Below are 21,350 nucleotides of genomic sequence, written 5' to 3'. Positions count from 1 at the left end.
GGAATGTGAAAATATGGGAGATAGGCAGAGTCCTCCCTTGTGGGGCAGTGGGGAGGTGCCATCACTATACTCAGAGAGCTTATTGGGGTGCTTACGTCCAAGCCTACCACTTGAGTTCAATCCCCAGGTCCCACATGGTGGAAGGAGAAGGCCAACTCTCACAGACTGTCCTCTAGACTCCACATATGCCCTAGGGCACACACAAAACACACTCCACACACAAGCACACACAGATAAATCCCGTGGGTGGGTGGGTGGATGGATGGATGGATGGATGGATGGATGGATAAACAGACAGAGGATTTTTAAAGCACTGAAAATAGTAAAAGCCCTCCTTGCCATCCTTTTGGGACCTGAAATTCAAACAAATAGAGTCGTAGCCACTGCATAAATACTAGGACCAGAAGATCCCAGGAAACGGCCACTGTACTCATGAGGACACTGGACGCTTCAAATGCAGCTAGTCTGAATTGTGCTGTACTGTCCCTGGGAAAGGAACTAGTTTTGAAGACAACATTCTTTGTAAATTACCCTTTTATGTAGAGAACACTTCAACTGTATTTGTGTCCGTGGACACCTATTAGAGTGGGAGCTAGAAAGATACCTCAGCGGTTCAGAGTGTTCGGTGTGCGGGCTGAGAACCTGGTTTTGTTCCCAGCACCCCCATCACAGCTTTACAACCATCTAGAACTCCAATCCCAGGGTATCAGACAGCTTCTGCGGGCAACATTTAAGATACGGTATCATTTTAAAGGAGAACGTATGTGTAAGAAGTCTGAAATTTTACTTCTGAAACTGGGAGGGAAAAAAAGGGAATGCTCCATGGAAAAGGAGGAAGAATAAAGCAGAAGACAAGCCAGGGCCTTGCTTGGGGTCTAGTAGAACGAGCACACTGGTATCCAGTGGGTCACTTTCCAGAGAACGACCCTGGAACTCTGGCTCTCATGCATATATCGAACTTCCCATAGTCATCATAGATGCGATTCAATACCTTACACATCCAGAAAGTTAACAGCGAATTAACTTCCTTTGCCCACTAAAACCTAGTCAGTCATGGAAAAAATTAAGTGCCTATTACATACTCATTAACCACAGGAGATTACAAAACTACTATGGTTACCAATCAAGTCCAAGGCTGTTACTGGAGAAGGTGTAAGGTGCAATTTTACATTAATGAGTGGGGGCTGGGGGGACCCTTCCAAAGTGGCTTAGCTCCAGGGAAGAAACAGTAAATAAACAGAATGAACAAAACCGTCATCAATATATCTAGATATATATTTATTTTTTAACTCCTTCCTCAAAATCCTAGCACAGTGTTAACTATGAATTACACAATGAAAAATTTGTTTAGACTAATTCTTTTGTGTATGTGCATTTAGGATTATTTTTACTTCTTACCTCATTGTGTGTGGACGTTTTGCCTGCATGTGTGTGTACCCTCTGCATAACTGGTATCTACAGAAACTATCTGATGCCCCAGAACCGAAATTACAGATGCTTGTAAGCCACCATACTGGTTCTGGCCTTCTGCTAGAACAGCTAACACTCCTAACTACTGAGCACAGTCCCAGAAGAATTTTTAAGTGTCCACATATGCAAATACACAGGGTGAAATCTGGGCTTATAAAAACCCCACACTATGCTCGAGGTCTTAGCATGGCCCTTCTCAGGCTGAACATGGAGGTGCACACTTGGGAGGAAGTGAATTGCAGGCTTGTCACACCATTAGTCTTTAAAAAAGAAGCGTCCTCTCTTCCTTCTCTCCAAATCCTCAAAGAAGTTACAGTTGCTGTACCCACATGTGACTATTCAAATCTTCCCAATTACATTTACCACACAAAGCGAATTAATTCTAAATCTGCTTGATCCATGAAGTTCCAGAAAATAACTACCCATGCTTAACTACAGGGCTGTGAGTTCATTAGATCTGTTGTAAATCTCCTGCCCAAAAGCTAATGAACAACACACAGGGGGAAAAAACATTTCTCTCCATAATTCCTAAGAGTAAAGAAAAAAATTATTCATTTCCACAATTAGTCTACCAGCCCGGATCTATGAATTCAGTTTTTAAAAAAATCATTTTAATCATAGAAAACACAGCCAAACTAGCTCACAAAGTAAGTGTAACTCTGGAGCACACTCAAAGTCTTCCTTCCACATTATAATGTAACAAATACAGGTAAGACACCCATAGTAGGATGTGTCTATCACCACAGCAATGAAGGCATAGAGGAAGGAGGATAAAGAGTTCAAGACCCAGGCTAGGTAACTATGCTTGACTATCATGTGCAAGACCTGGGTTCCAATTCCAAATACCTAAGACCAACCACAAAAATCAGGTACAGGTAGAGGAGTATGACTTTAATCCCGGCACCCAGGAGGCAGAGATTGGAGGATCAAAGTTTAATTACATGGTGTGTTGAAAGCCAGCATGGGAGACAAAAGACCCTACTTTAATTAAAAGGAAGATAGGGTAAGGGTTCAGGGGTAGAAGTGCATATGTATAAGTGGTTTGGGGCTCCAACACCACCCCAGCCCGCCAGCCCTCCTAAAAGGCCCAAAATCAACTGCTGAAGACAGAAAGCCAATTCTCTTCCCAGTAGACCATTTTAGCAACAAAAACGCCTTGGGTATATGCCATCAGTTTCTTTTCAGAATTAGGGAATCATCTGAATCATTTGTTCAAAGAGACTTTTGTAAAAGCAACAAGAACAAATTAACTATTCATCTTAGAAATGTATTCACATCAAGACAATTTCTACATAACAGCTAATAAAGTATGCAGTCTGCCAACTCACTCCCTAACTTTGGGTTATATAAAAAGAAGAGAGGGAAGAAGGGGAGGGGAGGGAGAGAGAAAGGAAGGAAAGAAGGAAGGAAGGAAGGAAGGAAGGAAGGAAGGAAGGAAGGAAGGAAGGAAGGAAGGAAGGACCAGTAATATCCATTTATAGTAACAAGATTTTCCTCCACTGTCATTCAATACATCTCCACTTACTAAATTCATTTCTATGTGCAGAGAGACAATTCTGAAGTCACTGCTGAAAGAAAAAAGCTATTGCTTTAGAGAAGAAAAATTAAAACACGGAAATCATAATCCTTTCAATGGCTTTACTGGGGAACTACTCCCAAGCGCTCCAATTTCTGTCTCTCATTTTAAAAATGCCTTCACAGAATTAGTAATTCAACTCTGCCACAAAATACAGTTGTAGGGATGAATAGGCAATGTTTACAACAGTTTAGATTTGCTCCAGTCAAAGCTTATTTACATAATACAAGTACCAATTATACAACGGCCACAGCAGTGCTGACTGTGGCTTCAGGTCACCGTGTGAATTATAGATAAAAATCCAGCAACAGAGACAGACTAAAAGAATAGTAGTAAAATTTTTAAAAGAAATTTAACCTCGTTCCCACCTTTCAAAGACTAAGATAGCTTCTCTTCCACTTCTGTCTGGCATGCGTGAGACCTTGAGTTCAACCTCCAATTCCACCAAAAACAAAGTAAAAATCAGAGGGAGAAAAGCCTGGGAGACTATGTGCCAAATAATCACCTTCTAAGTAACAAATAACAGTCTACCAGTTTGCCTTTCAAGTCAAAACGGAATTCCATTAAAGACTAGGTAACAGGAAAGAAGCGAGATCATCCAGAAAGGAAACCATACAACAGCTTTTCCACAACACAACCAAAATATTTTCACAGTCTTTTAAGCATAACTCCCTTTTGGTCACATTTGTAAAATACATGCTTTAAAATTGAGATTTAACAAATGAATGTTTATTCCTTTACCAGGGATGTCGGTGGAGCCGAAGAGATGGCAGAGCTGTTATAAGTACAAACTGTTCTTATCCAGGTTCTCAGCATCCACACATCCAGTGACTCAAAACTGCCCATAAATAATTTCAAGCCCACAGGATCTGATGCCCTCTTCTGAATGCCACAGGTACCCATACTCACACACACACACAGACACAGACAACCGTGCATAATTTAAAGAGGCCTTAGTGTTAACGGCCATCATTTTTCCCTGAGTACATAACTGTTATGAGCACAGCTGAAGTACTGTAGCCAACCACTGGAGTCGAAAGCGGAAGCTTAAAGAGCTTGGCACAGCCATGCTCATACAGGTTACTCACAATGGCCAACAGGTAAAAGCAGCCCTGGTGTATGTACACAGTGAATGTAACTCTGCCTTAGAAAAGAAGTAAATGCTGACACACACAAACAACATAAATGAATCTTAACTACATCACACAAGGGAATTATGCCAGTCGTAAGAAGACAAATTCTACAAGCTAGAGTAGCAAAATTCACAGGGACAGAAAAAAGAATTACTATTTGTCAGTGGCTGGGGGCTAAAAATGGGCATTTATAGTTTTAAAGGGTGGTTTTAGCTCTGCAGGATGAAAACTTACCGTCAGTGGTTACAGATAGGCAACAGCACAAAAATGACTGTTACTGAACTTCACACTTAAAAATGGTAAAGATGGGGCTGGAGAGATGGTACTTACTGTTTGTTATTATGGCTCTGGTAATCCCTGTCCTAAACTAATACAACAATGGACTCTGAATATCCCTCAGAAGCAAATGTTTCATTTTCCACAGCTGTCACTACCCATGATCCTCCCCATGTGAGCTGCCTTCCTTTGGTTCAGAAGGACAAACTAAATTCTCTAACACAACATGTAAGATGCTTACACTCACCCCCAGCTTGACTTGCTGGCCTAATTCTGCATCCTAATCAAACTAAATAACTCTAATACACCTCACTGCTCGCTTGGAACACATAAGCTTTCCGATCGCCGTTTGTTCTTTGTCCACACTGCATAGCTTCATGACCGTTCCTTCTCTTGCCGACTCATGCCTAACGAAATCCCAGTCGTGCTGCAGATCCAGAACAATCCCTCATCCATTACCAGTGTGCCTCAGAATTCAGATCACCATTACACCGTAACTTTCTATTGCTACTGGTATATCAGAAGCATTTCTAGTGGCCTGCCACATACTCATTCTGTTCAGACATGTTCTACAGTAAGGTTATGTAACTCATACTTAAATTTACATAAAATTTAATTAGTTCCATTTTATCCTATTTTTCCTACAGAGTATCCATGTTCTGCTTACAGAAAATAATATGCAATCTAATGACATTTACAAAATTAAGACACAAAGCTGGAAACAAGTTATTAGATATTTCCTGTCTCCCAAAATTTAAACACAAATGTGGGTACAGAATTGTTTAATAGAAAGGGGCACTGCAGTGGTCCTTGCCTGCTACCCAGTACAATCTTTTACAGCTTCCAATCCACTACACCATTATCTACAGTAAGTCTCCCCCAAAACTGCAGACGAAGTGCTTACTAAGCACATACTGTGTGCCCAGCAACCAGCACTGTGTACAGAATGGGTGTCACTTTTCCCTCTTTACAACAAGGAAGCTGGAGCTCAAAATCAAGGATCCAGCCCAAGACCACAGAAGGGGTGAAAAAGAACAAGGCATATTCACAGTCGTAAAAATACATGATACCACAGTGGTTTCAGTCGAGGTCCCTACACGTACAGAGGCAAAAGAAGCCAGGCGCAGTGACACACAACTTTAAAAATGTCACTTTTAAAAGCTTAAAATTTGTGAATATGTTTTGCCTGAACAACTACTGTATGTGTACCATGTGGAGGCCGTTGATCTAGAACTGGAGTTAAAGATGGTGGTAAGCCATCATATGAGTGCTAAGTGACCAAAAGCAGGTCCTCTGCAAAAGTCATGAACACACAAAGTCCCAGGACCTTCCTAGTCCCATTCTCGGGCTACATGTATTTTATATATATATTTTGCTTTTCCAATTTTAAAAATACATGTAGAAATATATAAATAAAATCTAAAAAGCAATTTATTCTAGAGGAACTAAAATAATGTGAATTTTTAAAAAGACAAAAATACAAAGTCTTTCTTCATTTATTAGTGATTACCGATAACATGGCAATTCTATAACACTTAAAACATTAAAATTTTTCTGTTTAGAGATGGGCATGGTGGCACACACCTGCAAATCTAGCACTGGGGAGTCTAAGGCAAAAGGATCCTTAAGTTTAAGATCAGCCTGGGATAAGCAGCAAGACTCAAAGAAGCAAACTTGCTTTCTAAAAGTTATGAAAATAGGCATTCATGGCTACCAGTGAATGTGTGTGGGATTAACGTTGTGTGCCACTTTCTACAACTTGGCACTATCTGTTGACAGCTGCTGCCATGTGAACCCCTTTGTCCTAGCAATTCTGTTTCTGTGAGAGGATAAATAAGAACTCGCGGATGTGTGTCCGTAAGGCTTCACTACAGCAGTGGCTTTATGCAGCAGAAAGGAAGAAGGGGGCAACAGGGAGCAACAGAGGACAGAGTATTCAAGTAAGATAATTAGTGACCTGAGGAAAAAATCTATGTCCACGTAATGAAATATCATGTAGCCATTAAGTTATTTATGCCACATAGCTAATAGTATATAAACCCATGTCCCAGAAATGTTTTATAATGTGTTGGTTACAAGTACATACGTCATATATGGTTTGCATAGAGGTACATAGGTATACATGCAAGCACCCTATACCAATTTTCGAGTTTGCAAATAGAAACAACAAATGAAGCTAAATGATGTCACTTATAGATAATGTCATTTATTTCTAAATGCTACTTTCTGTGTTATATCCAAATCTTGAATTTCTAGATGAACTGCACGTTACTGGAGTGATGGAAACCTAGCATCTTCATGAGGCCCTATCTTAAGAGATTACAAGGTAGAAAGCTACCTATAAAAATAAGTCTACTGGCAAAATCAAAGTTACATAAGGCTCTGCCAAAACCATAGCTCACAACAGATAGCCTTTGCAGATAACTGTTTCAATTCCTCTTAGACTAAGGCATATGTAAGAGTTTGGGCTGTAGAGTCAGATCCTCATTGGTTTACAACCCATCACTGACCAAGCTAGCATCCAGCCTCTCTGAGCCTCAGAAGCCTTATCCATAAAAATGCGGTGAGCAGAGACTGCCTCTCACAGTGCAGAGCACGTGCATTTAGCTTAGGACACCACTGTGTTAATTGTCCACATAGCAAGGAAGAATCAAAATCATGCAGCTGCTACTTCAGTGAACTCCCTGGCCATTTCAACAGGCATCAAGCTGAGGCAAAGAACACACTATTTTTTTCCAGTCCTGAAACATCTCACAGAAGAATCATTACTTTTATTTGGATTCATAAAGGAAATGGCTCCATTTAAGAGTATGTGTACTAGGCAAGCTAACAGGTAAAGCTTCCACTGCCACAGCTTTGGGCAAAGACACCAAACCATACTTTATCATGGTTGGGGCAGGGAGCAGTGGTATTTCACAAAATTTGCAAGCTTTGCATACACGAAATTAGCAGTTGTTTTGGGGGCTTCAGGCAAAAGCTCTTAAGATGATGATGTGAATTTCAAAGAATGAAAAAAATCAACTCACTACTCAAATGAATTATGAGCAACAGAATCAAGGCATTTGTTTTCCTTTTTTAAAAAAATAAGCAATAATAAAGATATTTTCCTCACAAAAATCAAAGTGGGAATGCATTGTATGATGAAAAATCATCCCCCAAAGGAAAAAAATAACTAAATCTTATGTGGAGAGGTGACTAAAAACAAAAAGGCTGACATAAGACTGAAAATAAGCTTATATAAATAAAAATATTTTTGTGCTGGTATTTAAGAGGAACAGTCAACTGGAAGAGAAAAAAAGTCCAACATTAGGGAGACCTAAGAACTGCTCAGATCAGGAAGGTATACAGCTTTAATTTTCACATCTGACTTGACAGACACCTCTGATTTCATACAAAGGTTTGGGTTTATGGTCTGTAACTGCTCTGTTGAAAGGAAAGCAGGCTACTTGGTTCTCATCTGCTTTGATAAAGCAGCTGTCTGATTAGTGTCCTGGAAACAGATCATTTTTTTTTTAAGATATTTCAGGGTATACAGTATTGTGTATTAATACGGGATACTACTTAAAACTCACTACTGAAAGTAAGTGAAATTGCTGGGTTCAATCCCCACACCCACAGGGTGACTCACACGGTCGGCAACTTCAGCCCCAGGGGATCAGATGGCCTCTTCTCACCTGAGGGCCCTCCCTGCATTCAGGGTGCATGGCATATAAACAGGCAAAATACACAAAACAATAAAACATCAAAAGAAAAATTTAAATCAAATGTGGTGGCACACAGCTTTGATCCCAGCCTTCAGGAGGCAGAAGCAGGAGGATCTCTGTAAGTCCAAAGCCAGCCTGGTCTACATAGTGAGTTCCAGGCCAGGAAGTGCTGTTTAGTAAGACCCTGTCTCAAAATAAATTAGCAAATGAGTAAATTTCAAAAACTGCTAAGTACAGAAATGCATGCTGTCATCACAGAACCTAGGAGATAGGTGTGCTGAGTTTAAGGCCAACATGGGCTACAGAGTCAGTTCTAGGTCAGTTAAGTTTATTCTGTGAGTCACTGATGCAAAAAAATAAAAATAATAATAATAATTTTTTTTAAAACAAAGAACCAAACATGCCTGGTCACAAGCTCCACTTCGTTATTTTGGGGATGGAGAGATTGGCTCAAGAGTTAAGAGCACTTATTGCTCTTGCAGAGGCCCAGCGTTCAGTCCCCTGCACCTACATGGTGGCTCACAATCATCCATAACTCCAGTTCCAGTGAGTCTGATGCCTTCTGACTTCTGTGGCCACTTAGGCATTTGTACATACATGGAGTACATATAAGCATGCAGGCAAAAACATTCATGCGCACAAAATAAAATCTTTAAAAATGTTCAAATAAAATAAAAAATAATAAAATTTAGGCTAGCAAAGAGGTCTAGAAGGCAAAAGTGATTGCCATCAAACCTGACAACCTGAGTTTGCTACAGCATACTTAGGAAAGAACTGACTCCCTCAAGTTGTCTCAACCTTGTTAGACTTGACAGACAGGTAGGTAGGTAGGTAGGTAAGGTAGGTAAGGTAGGTAAGGTAGGTAGGTAGATAGATAGATAGACAGACAGACAGACAGACAGACAGACAGATAGATAGATAGATAGATAGATAGATAGATAGATAGATAGATAGATAGGTATGTAGGTAGGTAGACAGGCAGGCAGGCAGGCAGGCAAACAGACAGACAGACAGACAGACGGGAGATTAAATACAAAATAAAAATAACTATTAAGAATTAGAGCTAGCCATATGGTTCAGAATGTCGAAGTGTTTACCATTAAATCTTAATCCCTGGAGCCCGTATGGTAGAGAAAACAAATTTTCCACTGACCTCCACACAAACACTGTGGCACACATATATGCATGTGCACTCACACATCACACAAAGAAAATAACGTAAAAAGTAGTAACTGGCAGACAATTTGTTTGAAGTAGCATCTCAAACTGCATCACCTATCCATCGACGGATAGATGGTGGGCAGGAGGCTCTCCCATCTGCCTGTAGAGTCAATCACTAAGATTACTGATACCTAGACCTATAATCTGGTCTATAAAACCTGTTCCAGGAGTCTGACCTTAACAGAAATCTGCACAGCACGCACTTTTACCAGTTGAGGTAGCTTCCTGACCCTGGGGCCACGCTTATCTAGTACCATGAAGAACAGATCCATATTCGTGATAAAATTTTAATTAAATATACATGCCAAGCTCTCAGAATTTTTCTTCTCTCTGCCATCAGGTACTAAAGTTTCCCTGGCAAGATTATCTAGACAGCGACTCAGGTTCCTCTGAAAGCTGAGGCTATAAACAATGATGAACAAGATGCTCTGCCTTAGAAAACCAAAGAGATATTTACTGTACCGTATGAGAAAAAGGAAATGTCTTAAAGTACAGTAATAATAACTGAAGTTATCTATTCCAAACAAGGTAGAAAGCCGCCAAAACTTAAATTAATCCTCAACACAATTGAGATATTCTTTGTACATTTTCTTGTTCAAGAACCTAAGTTCTATATTCTCCTGTGGTCACCTCTTTAGGACTAAAACAAAAAGTGAGCCACAAAAGTGTGACGGCGCACTTGCAAAAAGAAAATCATGTGCCTAGAAGTAGATTTCAGAGGCAATTTCTCTTTGAAACATGTTTTTCCTATTAAAAGATAAGATCCTGACACACCAGGGCAGCTGCAGTAGTAAAATGGATGAATGGAACTATCTTTTTATTTATTTCTAAACCAAAATAAAGCTTTATCTTTTGCTTGTCATAAGTCTGCCATATTTGTCTATTCCAGATGATCATGGCTATAAAGCAGGTCTGACATCTAACAGTACTCCACGTGAACACACAGCATCGAACCCTCAAACAAAACCTCTTAGCCATGAGCAAACATACAGGCAAGTTTACATACATACAAACAAAATTAAAAGCAAACAAGTGAGCACCTTGAACAAGGACCTACTGCAAAACTTGGAAAAATGTTCTTTACTCCCAAGCATAGCTGGTATCCTCACGAACATAGAACTCTGGAGAAACTGAGTCCTTCAAAAGACAAGGGAATGACAGATTCTCCAGAGAATCAAAGGGAAGTGTTATCCCATGTCTCACTTGCCAACTAAGGAAATGCAATCTGATACAGTCAGTCTTATACAGAAAAACAGTAAGTTTTTTTCACAATTAAAACCTGAGTCACTGACAAATACAATTTCACAACTGGGTGTGTCGGGTCACACCTAAAAACCAATTCAGTACTCTTAAAGCTCAAGAGGACTGCATGGAGTCCCAGGACAGACTAGACTATACAAATGAGCTCCAGGTAAGCTACAAAATGAGAGCGTGTCTCAAGATCATTCAATTAAATCAAATAGGCAATTCCACAGAACAAAGTAATAAAACAGTAACAGAGCAGAAACTTTTGCTCTGGCCAGGCAAAGCCACACAGCTAATGTGAAAGGAACACAGCAAACTGAAAACAGTGTCTCCTTCCACTGTACAGCCTGGCCCATTTCCCCGGGGTGGGAGAAGAGAGAGAATCAAGAGCGAAGCAGTAAGCAGGGAACCAGTAGTGAAGAACCTGGCAAAGATGATCCCTCCCTGTATTAGCATGTGTTCTAATTTTCTAGAGTCTGCTCCAGTCACGTACTCTTCAAAATGCTCAAGGAATGATTCAGTCAATCCTTACATACGGGCCTACATAAAGGAAAAGTTGAGTTGGAAATGAACTATCTCTTTTCCCAAGCATTCTGCCCAATGTTCTTTTTCCAAATCCATATAATTCCACTCTTGAATCAACCCAGTGCTTTATACCCCCAGAGTCATGTGGGACTAAAGACTAGGGGAGCAAGGGAAGCTATCTCCACCTGCATTTTATTCCTTTAACCCCCAACATTTCAGAACTGTTAAAATGAACCTTAAAAACTGGTTTTCCAACTTCTAGTACATAAGTTAAGCATGAACTAATTAAATGTTTGTAAAACACTTTGAAGATGTGAACAGGCGTGTCAACGTTAATTATTGGCTCCCATCCACAACGGTCACTGCATACGAGAAAAGAAAACACTGGCAAGCCCTTGCTACTTTCCAGGCACAAACATGGAAGCCTAGCATGGTTTTAAGAATTCCAGGAAAACCTTTAAGAGCAGGCAACAAAGATTTCTTATAACAAGTTGGAATTTTAAGCTGACTACTTTGGATATAATTGTATCAGGGTAAAAAAAAAAAAAAAAACTGTGGCTTACACAATATACAATAAAACTAAAGTATATTTTTAAAAAAATCCTAGATAAAAGTCATAGTTTATTTACTCAAGAAAAGAAAACCAAATCTTTGAGTGGGAATATATAAGTACATATGTGTGTGTGTGTGTGTGTGTGTGTGTGTGTGTGTGTGTGTCTACCTTATATACTATAATCAAGAGGATTACAAATTAAGTAAATGAACACATAAGAGACATACAAGTTCTTCCTTCCCTTTATGACTTGTTTTAAAAAACACTGGGCAATGTCCTTGAAAGATCACTCCATATTGATCTACACTTAAGCTTATATGCAGAACCATGTTAGATGGAAGGCCCAAGTGTTGGCCATTCCTACTCACTGACATATGCATTCCTTTAATCCTCAAAAAGAGAAAGTACCTTAGCCAGGCCCAAAGCTTCATGTGACCAAATAAACATTTACACTCACGTGACCAAAAAAAACATCTACACTATTTCTCAACTCTTGTGGCTACAGTGTTTTTCTATGTCCCTTAAAGAGGAGAATTTCTCTGTATTCAGAGTCTAGATGCTCTGTTGAGGGAACCTGAGGAGGTTTTTAAATTTTCTTCAGCTTGTCAGAAGTAACAAATCACTTCCATGCAGGCATTGCACGGCGACAATCGACTTCAGAAAATCACCTACTTTAGAGAAGACTGAATGGCTAGACCAAAAAGGTGAGCGTATATATACATAGCACTCAAGTTATTCTGAGGTTTTCCATGGGTAATAGAAAAGTCTCTCAAACGTCCACCACATTTAGCATGGCCATTAGCTGGAACAATACTTCTGAAAACCAAAGTTAAGGTTGATATATTTCAGATTCTAAAACAACCCAATAGCTCATCTCAAGTTTCCATTAACCTTACAATATAAAACTGTACGTAGAGGGAGAGATGGCTCAGTGACTAAGAGCACTGTCTGCTCTTCCAAAGGTCCCTAGTTCAAATCCCAACAACCACATGGTGGCTCACAACCATCTGTAATGAGATCTGATACCCTCTTATGGTGTGTCTGAAGACAGCTACAGTGTACTCACATACATAAAATAAATAAATCGTTTTTAAAAGTACATTAAGTTTCACAGTCTTCTTACAATTCAATGTTCTCTCAACTGTGGAATCCTGTAAAATAAAAAAGTTTTATACTTTCTTACTCCAAGATGGAAGAACCAGGGCACATTTACAACCACACTTAACAACACCAAATTCCAATGGTGTAACTAGCTCAGTGTCTAACACCAGGACCCTGATCTGGGCTCCAGAGGTTCAGGCAGCTCTACTTTGCTATCGAAAACACAGTTTGTCTCAGAAGCTCAGATCAGCTTCCCTCCATGTCTGTCACTGTCCTTTGGGGTCTTCTAGCTGAGGCTGCACCTTCACCAACAACCTTTCCAGGCCTCTTCCCAGACTCTAATTCTGCTACATGGTGCATGGCCTTCTAAATATTGCAGCTTACATGCTGCTAAAACTAGTCCTACTTGGGAACCTCTTACATATTACCAAGCTTGAGAGCCTTGGTCACTCTGGACCACAGGTTCCTAATATTTCGGAGATGATTTTGCCTCTTCTAGTTTGTGTCAAGTTGACAGACTAAACACACACACACACACACACACATACACACACACACACACACACACACACACACGCAATGTGGGGCTTGAAACAGGTCTCATATGCCTCATATAGTCCATGCTGGCCTTGAGATGACCTCATATGCATGATCTTCTTGCCTCCATGCCCATCGCACTCCAAGTACAGGGAGTATAGGTATTTACCAGCATATTCCAAGTTATCTGTTACTAGGGATTGAACCTAGGTTTTTGTACATTCTAGACACACAGCACTTGACCTATATTCCTAGTCCTAAATGATCTCAAAAGGGATCATCAACAACAGCAAAACAAACAAGCAAGCAAGCAAAACTCATGAAAAACAGAAAACAGATCAATGAATTCTGAGAATCAAGGAGTGAAAAACCAAATGAACTACAAAAGGATCCGGATGAATCTGGAAGGAAGGTACTATTCTAATTCAAGCAGTGGTTAGATGAATATACACACTTGTGAAAATTTAGAAGACATTATACACTAATGTCAGTGAATTTGAGGAAATATAAAAGATATTTCTTTAAAGAATGAAACCCATGGGAGACTAAAGACATAGTAACAATGTACTGTGTGAACTTGATTTTCCCTAGCTCAAATCTGTGTATGATGTGCACATCTATACGCAGACCTTCCTGCTGGCAAAGTACGTATGGAGGGCAGGTGGATGTGAGCAGTCTTCCTCTTATCGCTCTCCACCTTTTTCTTTGAGGTGGAGTCACTTGGTGAACCTGGAACTCACAGACTGGCTAGACCAGCTGGCTAGGAAGCCTTGGGGATCCTCCACCTCCCAGCCTTCAGATCACAGACATGTAGTGTCACATCTCGTGCTCAAGCTTACTACATTAAGCACTTTACTAAGGAGCCATTACACAGTCCCTCAATAATGCTTTTAAAATGAATGCTGGTTAAAATAAAATACGTGTGGAAAGATATAGCACTGTTTAAATTAGATGTGTGTTTTGTTAGTTATTATCAAGGCCAACCCAACTACCTGCATGGAAGTCTCTGTGTTAGAGCTCCAAAGCAGCCAGAGACAAGATGGGTGTGGTCGCATCCCATGAAAACCTTATTTATGAAAACAGGGCGGCCAGCCAGCTAAGAGGATACCACAGCACCCAGCACATATTACTCTATAAAGTGGGCAGGAGATGAGCATTGAAGAGACTGGCCAAAAAGGTGGCAGAAATCTCTACCTTGAAAATGGTAGCAATGTTCTGCTTTGACACTGCTGAGTTACAGGCAAGGATACTTTGTCACAAACTCACTAAACTCTGTCCTTTAAATGGATGGTTTTTATTGCATTCTATAATAACCTCAACAAACTTGATTCGTTTTAAAATGTATTTGAAATTCTCATATGGCAATATCAATGATATAGAAAAGTCTGACCTGTGTCATAATAATAATCAGTAATTGATCAATAATGGCATAAAGGCCCACTAGCTAGCTACGTGGTCACTGTCAAGTAGCTTTAGAAACCTTTTCTTTATCCTAAAAATGGGTTAATCACCCCATTCTCTAGATTTCTTGTTTGCTTGTTCTCCCCGAGGGGGCTGTTGAGAAATACATAATGAAGGAAGGTAAAATAAAGTGCATCTAGCACAGAAAACTAAGTAAACAACTCCTAAATTTTAAGGAGGAAAATGAGGGTAAACAGCAGCGGCTATGCTGCTGACCTCCTCCGTAGTCTTATTCCAACATTCCAACATTCTTTGTTCACCATTTACCCTGGTCTCACCTGACATCAGGCCCTGGCAGCCCAGGCCAGTTGCTCAGTCGACAGTGATTTGCATCTAACGACAAGCATGCTGCTGAACCAAAAGCTACTTTAACTAATATTCCCTGATAAATATTTGGTAGTAGAAAATGTGAAAAGAACCATATAGAAAATGAAAACAGGTCAGCTTTTCCAAGCAAGGAAGAGGGGCAGACATCTTATATTGTACCTGCTTCCTTAGGGGAGTGACAGAGAAGCAAGTTTCCCCTTTCGGGCTGAGATTTACATTTTATCCATACCAGGAGCTAATAATCACTGAAACTGCAGCACCACACAGTATGGTGCTTTGTGGCCTGTGTTTCTCACAACAGTAGCATTTAGCTGACAGGATAATACTGGGGGGGGGCAGGGGGGCTGTAATAAGCAAGGATACTAAGTCAGAGAGAGAAAATGGCTTGCTCAAGATCAGACTGCCGATAAGTGGCAGTGTGTGAATGTGACTGTATACCATGTGTTTTTAGTAGAGATCACCATGAGAGAACCATCCTCTGGTTCTGCAAAATTCAATCTTTAACTCTAAGGGGGTTTTCCGAATGTTGGCATCTCGAGTTAAAAAGACCAAAAGTATGCCGCAGTTATTCATTCTCAACCTTTCGCGAATAACTCATTATTTTGGCTGGTGGGGGCTAACTCTATGACCAAGAGTAGGCCTACAATCAGAAAATAAAAATTCTTACAAGAAGCCTAAACTGTAGCAAAAAGAGCATTTCCCCTTTCTTTCACTCTCTATCCATACACCATGCAAACATGCTAAGATACAGTTCTGAAGGGGGGAAAAGGCACCATTCCCCAGCACAGAATTCAGACAAGCACAGTATTTTAGTACTGGATCTGCCAGTACAACCTCTTCACAAAGACTGATAAAATGGGTTTGATCTACTTGCAATGGCCCTATCAGCACAAAGGAGGACTAGAAAACTGTAAATTTGAAGACTTATGCATGAAATAAACTTCTACCTACAGCTTCCTTCTCTCTTCCCAAAATCAGAAAGCTAGGCAGGCCACACAGCACAGCAACAATCACTTCCGTGTGGATATTCATTCTTATCAGTATTAACTATACCTCAGGACTAACTTTAAGAGAAGCAAGCATTTAAGAGCTTGACCAGGTAGGTGGCTTGCTCCTCAGGACTAACTTTAAGAGAAGCAAGCATTTAAGAGCTTGACCAGGTAGGTGGCTTGCTCAGGAATGTTTATGCCTACAATTTTTAAGTCTGATCAGGTAAACAGTTCCAAAACTTATCTACTCTGTCTGGCACTTCAAACATTCTGAACTAAGTTGCTACAACTGACTTTAACCACGGCTTCTTTCTGTAAATAGTGGCACTTGAAAAAGCAAGTGAGTGGTGTGTTCTTAAGTCTCTAAGTGATATATTCTGCTAACACTCCATCCGGTTCTATCTTGAGCAAACCTGAGAAATGTCATAAAGCCACACATTAATTTCAAGACTGAAGCAAGACAAAGAAAAAAAGTTACGGTAGTCTAACTGAGAATGTCCCCATAGGTTCATGGATTTGAAGGCTTACTCATCAAGCAGTGACACTATTTGAAAGGTTAGGGGGTGTGGCCTTATTAGGCACTGGGGCTATATGGATGGTCAGGGGGTGTGGCTTTGTTGTGGGAGGGTATGGTCTTATTAGAGGAATTACATCACTGGGGGTAGGCTCTCTAGAAGCACAAGTATGTGCTCTTGAGCGCTTGCTTGTTCCCTCCCTCCCTCCCTCCCCCCACCCCTGTCCTGCCTGAGGATCCAGATATAGAACTCTCAGCTATCTCTCCAGCACCACTTCTGCCTACAGGCTGCCATGTTCCCTTCCATGAATGGACTCAATGGACTCAATCTCTGAAACTGCAAGCCCCAATTAAATGCTTTCCTTTATAGGGGTTGTCGTGGTCATGGTGTCTCTTCACCGTAACAGACACTAAGGCAGAAACACTCTTGCTAGTTCTGAAGACACTCCCTGTCATTTCTCACACTATACAGCTGTACAGATTTCATTCCCACCACTCACCTGGACGCCCACTCAAAAACAGGTGACGTCACAGTGCTGTTTCTCTCACCCTTCTGTTCAGATGACATCTTTTACATTTACTTGTGTCTTTAGGGTGGGGATTAAATAAGTGTCACAGTGTGAATGTGGTGGTCAGAGGACAACTTCCTGGAGTTGGTTCTCTATGTTGGGGAGTGGGATCTGAACTTGGGTCACCAGGCTTGGTAGCAAGAGTCTTTACCCACTGAACTATCTTCTGTCTGGAAATATCACATTTAAAACACCTTTTAAAAGGCACAGAGAACTGTTATCAAAATTATCATTTCAGCCACCAGGAAGCAGAATATTGGACAGGGTCCTAAGTCTCTTAGACCGCTGAATGTATTCCTAAGAGCATGTATATTACTACCCCTCAAAAGAAAAGAAACAAGCTCCGGAGTTAAGTGCAAGGCTTCAAAACCATCAAAGGAAAGGTGAGGATCTGAACTCAAATTTACATAACTCTAAACGGTGAATTTCTAAACTATGTTCCCTCCCAATTTCACAATAGAGGAATGAAAAGAGCCACGAATGAATCTGTTCAGCAAGGGAGAGAGAGTATGAGGGATGGATTTCAAAACTGCAATCTTTTTTTTCTTTTTTTGGAAATGCACAGTGTATTCTTTAAACACCAGTGATTTTCAATAACAAATCAGCAAATTAAAAGAGTTTCTAAAGCTGGGGAAAGTGATACACACATGTTACCTAGCCCTAAAGAAACGGAGGCAAGGAAGCCTTGAGCTCAAAGCCCAAATACACAAGGCAAACAAACCCTAACACAACACACACACACACACACACACACAGAGGCTAGGCTCTTAATTCCAGCATTCAGGAGGCAGGTAGATCTCTCTGAGTTTACGACCCTATCTCAAGAGAGAAGACTTAACAAAGTCTCCTAAAGTAAACTAAATTTCACCACAGATGTGCAAGCTAATTATCATTTTGTACAAAGCCCCAGAATTAATGGGTCTTTTCTGTGTACACTATCAGCAACCTGTAAAAATCGCTTCACCCAAATCAAACAAAACCTAAACACCAACCGTGTGGAAATACTTTTCTAGAAAAAAAAAAAAGAGTAGCAAAACACCACCCATTACAGTACTTAAGGAGTAAAAATATTAGAAAAGACAATTTATAACTACATATAGTTACCATTTAGTGAAGCAAATAAATTCTTAGGAACCCTAAAACAAAAGTATGTGTAACATGCTATCACAGTCCAGAGGAGGAAAGCAACTGGTATCCTGGTCACCCGATTTTGCAGGCAGTATTTGTTTATATTATGTAACTATCCAATAACTTTAACTTCGGTCCACCTCCTTCGCTCACCACACCCACCCCGGAAAGGAAAATTAAGCACAAGGATTGCGAGTCCTGAATCACTGTGCCTTCAGAATATTTTCCCTTGTTTTCATCAGGTAAACGAAGCCGGATTTCATGTAAAGAAAAACCAAAAACAAAACAGAAAGCCCAAGTTATTCACATTTCTCCAAGTTATTCACATAGAAAACAAAGCAAAATGCCATTTTCAGTAGCCTTCAACAAAAATGTTAAGTTTAATAGACGTCAGTGAAATACAACTGAAATTAACGTGAAGTGACGGGGCCATTGTGTTTAGTATGAATGATACTTAAGCTCGGTCCTTTCTCGGAACTAAAACTGAATTACCATCCGAGCGCAAGCCCAGTCAACGAAATGCAGTGGAATGGCTCCACCGAAAACCTGAGAAGGCAAGTGCTTAAAGCAGTCTGTTAAGTCCCCAAGAGATGAAGGTGTACAAAAATGACGCTGGTTTATCTCAGAGACATCTCGACTGATAGGAACTTCTTTACAGACAATGAATGACCTTTCAAAGAACTGGAGCTCTTCTCCTGACCTGAGCAATCCAAAGGTTTAGGGGGAAAAAAAGTAAGTGACTTCTGGAAATCAAACGGATCCGACATAATGAGGGTACTAACAAGAGAGAGGCACATTACTTGATAAATCTGCCCAAGGCAATGAACTCTCAAAATAACTTCATTATTAAGTGGAAAAGCAAAGACTGAAACACTAAAAGATTGCTCAATCTATTTTCATTGTTAACTCCTCAGTTCACAGTAGGGTCTAGAAACTTAAACCGACCCAGTATTTCAGCTGAAAGACACTTTCTCAGCGAGAAATAAACTGAAGGTGCGTGTCGCACCCTAGTTAAGTGTCAGCGAGCCTATTTACGAAAAGCAGCGATTCACTACTTCTCCAAGTACTTGCACTAGGGCTCTGTGGCGGAGCAGACGAATGCACCACCGTTCCCGGGGCGCCCACCGCGTCCCCCATATTCCCTCCACCCAAAAAGTCCGGAAAAGCCCCCAAAGGCGGCCGGGGAACGCAGTGTTTACCCCGCTCGACTGCCCGGGGAGCTGCTCGTTCCCGGGGCTGCACACTCAGTCCGAGAGGCGCGCCCCACTGAGCAGCCTTCCCACAGAGGAGAGCCGCAGCAGGCGCCAGAGAAGCGGGCAGCAGGGGAACGTGGGTCAGAAGAGGCCGGGATCAGCGGCCGCACCACCCACCCCTGGATTCCGAGGCTAAGAAGGGTCCGCCACCCGCGGCGCGGCCGCGCGCCCCCGCGTCCCGCAGCTCGTGCGCGCGGCCGAGGGCAGCCGAGGGGGAGGGGCGGCCGCGCGCGCGCCCCCTCCTCAGACGCCCAAACTTCCCTCAACTCCCTCAACTAAGTTGCGCTCTCACCGTGCGGCTCCCCGGGCTCCCCCGCGGGCCGAGCCGGAGCAGCTCCGCGCTTTGGCCGCAGAGAAGGACAATAGGCGGCCGCTCCCTCGACGGCGGCGGTGACGGCTGGAGCAAGGAGCAAGCACGGCGGTCTCGACCGAGCCCAAGCGCTTAGCAGCAGCAGCTCCGGCTCCGCGACCGCCCTGCACACAGCCCTGCCCACCCGCGCATGCGCCGCCTGCGGACCGGGGATGGGAGAGGCAAGAAGCTAAAGCTAAAAGTTTCGATTGGGCAACTAGTCTGCCCATCACGTTCTGTGAGGCCAATAGGGAGGCTTCTTGGCAGTTGGCTCAGGTTGCTAAGGAACGATGAGGTTGACCGCCACTGCTGCCAGGCGGCAAAGTGATCAAAGTCGGGTGGCTGGCAGCAGCTGCTGGGGAAATGCCCACCCACCTTCTCCTATCCGCCCATCTCCGGAAGCCACCCTTCCTCTATGCGCCTGGTGCTTACCTAAGTCGGACCACTTGCCACACTCTAAGACTCAATGGACTCTAAGATTCTTAAGAGTCCCAGGTGGAGCGACACGAAGTACTCAAGTGGGTTGGATGGGTTTATGGTCCATTGACGGGATGAAGATTGTCACAGTGTATCCTGTGACTCTGGGCTCTTCGATCACCACAGAATCATTGCCTTTGAATTGCCATGGACTTCAGAAATCATCTAGTGGCTTTGGAGAAACAAAGTATGGACTTGTGCCAATGGTGACCCAAGAGATTACACTAATTGGTACAAGAAGAAACTTCTCTTTGATAGTTACATATTGTAATGTTATTAAGGAAAAACATGCCCATCACCTGAGTTATTTTTATATGTTATTTCTTCAGTCAATAGAAAGTTGAGGAAAAAAAGGTTAGGGGTTATGGACGTTAAACAAGAAAGATGAGGTTTTCTGTGCGGTTCAACATTAATTCATAGTGGTTGAAGTAAGAAAAGCAGCTTCCTAGGAGGATAAGGCTATTGACCGGGAAGGAACAGAATGGAATCCCTGCAGTACCGGCTTTGCATTTTTATTTAGGTAATAAAAACATATGAATATCAAAATATTACGTAGCTGTACCCCTAAAATAACTACTACCCATTGGGGGACAGGGCTTAAAAGGCACTATTGACAATTGATTCCTGCTAGGAAGAGAGAGTCAGTTTCCTTTAATTATTTGACCCACTCCAGAAGATGACCCAGCACCCACACAGTCGAGTATAAGTTTTTTAGAGAATAGAAGGAGAATGAGAGTTGAGAGGGATAGGGTGGGTGAATGTGACCAAAATTTACTATATGGATAAATAAAATGTTCAAATAATTACATGAAAAGATTAATTTTATATAATTTCAAAGTCAACTTTTAAAATAAATAGTAGTACAGGATATGGCCCTGCAGAAAACCGCATGAAAGTCACTGACATTTGGGAAATTTTAATTCAGGTAAGGTCATTACCATC

At 41.5% G+C, this 21,350-nt stretch overlaps 1 protein-coding gene across 1 annotated transcript in view; it reads right to left on the bottom strand.

Moving 5' to 3' along the window:
- AKAP13 (A-kinase anchoring protein 13) overlaps positions 1 to 20,002 on the bottom strand; it is a 274,955-nt gene extending 254,953 nt beyond the window's left edge. Inside the window, exon 1 of the mRNA XM_080914648.1 lies at positions 19,875 to 20,002. The gene's annotated coding sequence lies outside the window, so the exon portion shown is untranslated. The remainder of the gene's footprint in view (positions 1 to 19,874) is intronic.
- Between the last annotated feature and the right edge of the window lie 1,348 nt (positions 20,003 to 21,350).

The sequence above is a fragment of the Micromys minutus genome, assembly GCF_963924665.1.
Source record: "Micromys minutus genome assembly, chromosome: 3".
NCBI classification, from domain to species: Eukaryota; Metazoa; Chordata; class Mammalia; order Rodentia; family Muridae; genus Micromys; species Micromys minutus.
Note: the sequence above shows the minus strand (reverse complement) of the source record. Positions and strands in the feature narration are given on the sequence as shown.